This window comes from Apodemus sylvaticus, chromosome 5 (genome assembly GCF_947179515.1).
Source record: "Apodemus sylvaticus chromosome 5, mApoSyl1.1, whole genome shotgun sequence".
Taxonomy (NCBI): domain Eukaryota; kingdom Metazoa; phylum Chordata; class Mammalia; order Rodentia; family Muridae; genus Apodemus; species Apodemus sylvaticus.
In genome coordinates this window covers 62,299,769-62,304,132 of record NC_067476.1, presented here as the reverse complement: position 1 = coordinate 62,304,132, position 4,364 = coordinate 62,299,769, and the positions used below count along the sequence as shown (strand labels likewise).

The following is a 4,364-nucleotide window of genomic DNA, read 5'->3' as shown; positions in this document are numbered from 1 at the left end:
AGAATGTAAATATGTTAAAATATACTATATATATATGAAATTCTCAATAGATGAATAAACATGCAACCCAAAATAGCTTTATAAATTCATTTTATTATCATAAATTGTGATAACAAATTATACAGCTAATAGACTTCTCAATATTAATATCTAGTATATAATATAAAGTATTATAATGCTTTTCTCAGTATTACATAATAGCTTTCAAATAGTAAGATGCTCATTTGAATTTTAAGATTATGTTGTACTTATTCAAACTGTCTGAATCACATCTTTTTGTTTAGTTAACTGGCTAGAAAGATGATGAGACAATGAATGATTGCTTAGGTGGATCCTGATTTGTTTGCCTGGAATTCCATTCACAAATGGTGGGTGTGGGAAGGTATGTAGGAACTCAGTGCTCCAGCTGACTTATTAAACTTTTGATAAGTTCCTTACATTGCCATTATGTAAATGATATAAGAAGAAGATAAAATGGATTTCTGATGTTTAAATTTATCACAATGATCAACAAAGTTGCATACTCATCTGAAAATGTGAATTTGGTTAAGAGTAGACTAGGCTGAAGATGGAGTTTTTCTTTAAATCCTTCTATGATTACAACCTCCAAATCTCTAGCTCATGTGAGACATCTGATAGCTTGAAGAATAGGTATTCCATTTTCCATGAATAGTGCTTTGCATTTGATACAGGATTTTCATGTCCCTTGTTACTCTGAAAAGAATAGTTAAAGTTTTAATTTAACAGCATTGTATACATACAGGCAAGCCCTGTTCATTTAATTATTAATGTGGCTATAGTTATAACACAAAAGTGATAACAAAATGATAACAGAAGTATTTATGGGAAGAAACTTTACTGTAAGAGTCTATTTAATTTCTTGACTTCCAAATGTATATAATATAGGTATATCCAAATTAAAAAATCTTGTGTTTGCAGGGCTCTGACTTTCTTTCCCATTTTATATAACAATAAGAAGCTACAACAGCCAACACTGGGAGACTGCATCATTCAATTTTATCTCTATACTTTGGTCTTTGAATTACTAAGTCCTTATTCTTTCAAAGCTGTCAAACTGTACAAAATCAACCTTTAAATTTATCCTTTCTGTGGAGTTACTGGTTAAAGAAAGATGATTTCATTATTTACCAATGTTCAATCAAATGCAAAGTCTCTCTGTGTGACTACCATACACCAGAATTTTTCATACAATGCTTGCTTTTAAAGAAATGATGTTGTGATAGGTCCTTTTGTATTTTGAGCTTTGATTATAGGCTACAGCAGAAAATGACTAACACAGAAAATTGTATCAACAGAGTTTGAAAGTTACTTGATAAATTTTACTATGGTACAGCATAGGAACTTTAGAAAAGCATCCAAATAATTTAGACAGACTTGAAGTATGTCAATTTTCATTCTTATATATTATTAGTAATTGAATAATAGAAGATTTTTGATACATGGGAAGAATGACTAAAATTAAGCCTTCATTAATTTTCATATTTTGGAAAAATAACCAATTTAATCATCTGTTCTAAGGTTTATTTAATAAAATGTTAAAGTATATCAAACCTTATTTAATTATATATAATAGAAAATAAAATTTTGCTTTAGCCTAAATGCCAAATGAATTAAAACCAACAGACTTTAAAAACTAAATGCAAACTTTCAGCATTGAATAACTTTATTTAAATATCATTTTATTACTATAAACATCAGGAAAGAATGCATTTTTTGCTTATAAAAATGAATGTGGCAAAACATTCAGACCAGCTTAATTAGGTGAAAATAGCCATTTCAAATCATAAATCACATGGATATAATAAATATTAACAGAGTGGCTCAGGTAATCTGGGTAGAAGCAAACCCAATTTTCTGGTAAAATATGCATACCTGTAGATTGCAGATGATTGACAGCTTAGTACGCTTGCTTAGGCAAGGAGTATTCTGGAATGGCATAAATAGAAATCATAAATTTTCTAAAGTTAAGGAATTAGAGTGTGAATCTCACAAATGTGCCAACCAAATATTTTAGATCAAGCAATTTCCAATGGTACTAGCTAAGTCTGAATGGCCAAGTAGTTGGTGAACTCAAAAATAGGTAGAAATGAAAAAGGCAAAAGATAAAAGAATTTTATTGAATTTAGAGTTTATAGCTTTATTAGACAAAGAAATAGTCAACTAAATTTAAGAATTTAGTCTTTCTTTAATTCCAGGACTATAATAATGTTGAAAACAATGCACATATTAAATTCATACATATCATATCACATGTCATTTAAAGGAACATCTAAAGATTGACAATGAGTAAGGATATTCATAAAACCAAGAAAAACCACATAATAAGAAATATTTCCAGATATATAAATACTGAGTATAGAAAGCAGTAAGGAAGAGATGGTTGGAATTTAGTAAATTTCTTTTGAATGAAGAATAGAAAGAGGGGGGTGCCTTTCAAGAAATTGGAAGCATGCAGAACACCAAATAGACTGGACCAAAAAATAGATTCCTCAGTACTTAATAATTAAAAATAACAATAGACATACAAAACAAAGTATACTGAAAGCTGCAAAAGGAAAAGTTCAAAATAACATAAAAAGGAAGACATATTAGAATAACACATTAGCTATCAGAGGAAGGGACTCCAAATGCCTACAAATATTCTCCAAGTTCTAAGAAACCACAGATGCCATTTCAGGCTTCCTTACCCAACATTCAATCACAGTATATGGAGACATAAAGATATTCAGAAATTAAGCAAAATTAAGCAGTATCTACCTCTACCTAGTCCTTCAGAAGGTGCTATAATGAAATCTTTAACATGAAAAGGTTAACTACAGTCAATAAAACACAAGAAATAAATAATCAAAGAGACAATCATATATAAAAGGAAAACACATACACACTCTCAGACATTCACGAGAACTCACCCATGCTATGAGAAAAAAAATAACAGGGATCTATAACCAGTGTTCTTTAATAATTCTAATCATCAGTAGTCTCAATGCACCAATAAAATGATGCAAACTAATATAATGGATGAGAAAACAGAATCTATTTTTTTTTACATTTCAATTTTTTTCTTTAAAAAAGGAGTGAGTTGTGTACAGGGGGTTAAATGCTTTATAGTCAAGAAAAATCTGTCCTAGAACCAACTTATTCATCATCATCTTCTTCATCCTCTTCTCCCTCTTCTTCCTCCTCTCCCTCATCCTCTTCATCTTCCTCCTCATTTTCCTCTTCCTTCGTTTTGCTCTTCTCAGACATGGCTACCCCCTTTTTTGCTGCATCAGGTTTTCCTTTGGCTCTGCAGGCAACAATATTCTTCTCGTATTTCTCCTTCAGCTTGGCAGCCTTCTTCTCATTGGGCTGCTTGCCATCTGCTGCAGTGTTGTTCCACATCACTCCTAGTTTCTTTGCAACATCATCAACGGATAAGCCGGGATGCTTACCTCTTACTTTTGGGTGGTACTCAGAACAGAACAAGAAGGGGCTGAAGAAGGCTTCTCGGGAGCACTGGGGTCCTTAAACTTCTCTCCATTTTTCAGGGAGATGTAGGTTTCCATTTCTCTTTCATAACAAGCCTTATCACCCTTTGCCACGTCTTCAAATTTCTCCTCGTCTTTAGTAGACATGGTCTTCCACATTGCATCAAAGAAATATCAACCCTGAGATAGATAACACCTCAGAGTAAAAGGAAGAGAAAGATATCTTAAGCAAATGGACCTAAGAAGCAAGCTAACATAGCTATTTTAATATCTGACAAAATACATTTTAAATCAAAACTAATCGGACGAGATAAAGAAGGACACTAAGTACTTGTCAAACGAAAAATCCACCAAAGTACACTGCTGCTCTTAACAATTATGCACCAAATACTTCAGCACCCAAGTTCATAAAAGAAACAATACTATAACTTAAATAGCATATAGATGCAAGCACTGATTGTGCATGATGTTAGTAATGCACACTCTTCAAACAACAGGATATTCAGACAAAGAATTTTGGATCTAACTGACATCATAAACCAAATGGTCCTAACAGATATTTAAAGAAAATTCACCTAAACACCTAAACACACATACACACACACACACACAAACACACACACACACACACACACACACACACACACACACAATGCATGCGCATGCGCATGCGCGCACACACACAAATACCTTTTTCTCATCAGTTCACATAACTTTCTCAAAAATTGTCCATGTACTCAGACACAAAGAAAGTATCAACAGATACAAGAAAACCAACAAAACTACCATTAGTCCTATCTGACCATCACAGATTAAAGGTAGACATCAGCAATGACAGAAAGAAAAGAAAGCTTCTAAATTCACAGACACTGGACT

At 32.3% G+C, this 4,364-nt stretch overlaps 1 pseudogene; it reads right to left on the bottom strand.

Moving 5' to 3' along the window:
• Nucleotides 1-3,156: 3,156 nt before the first annotated feature.
• Nucleotides 3,157-3,647, bottom strand: LOC127684780 (high mobility group protein B1-like; annotated as a pseudogene).
• Between the last annotated feature and the right edge of the window lie 717 nt (nt 3,648-4,364).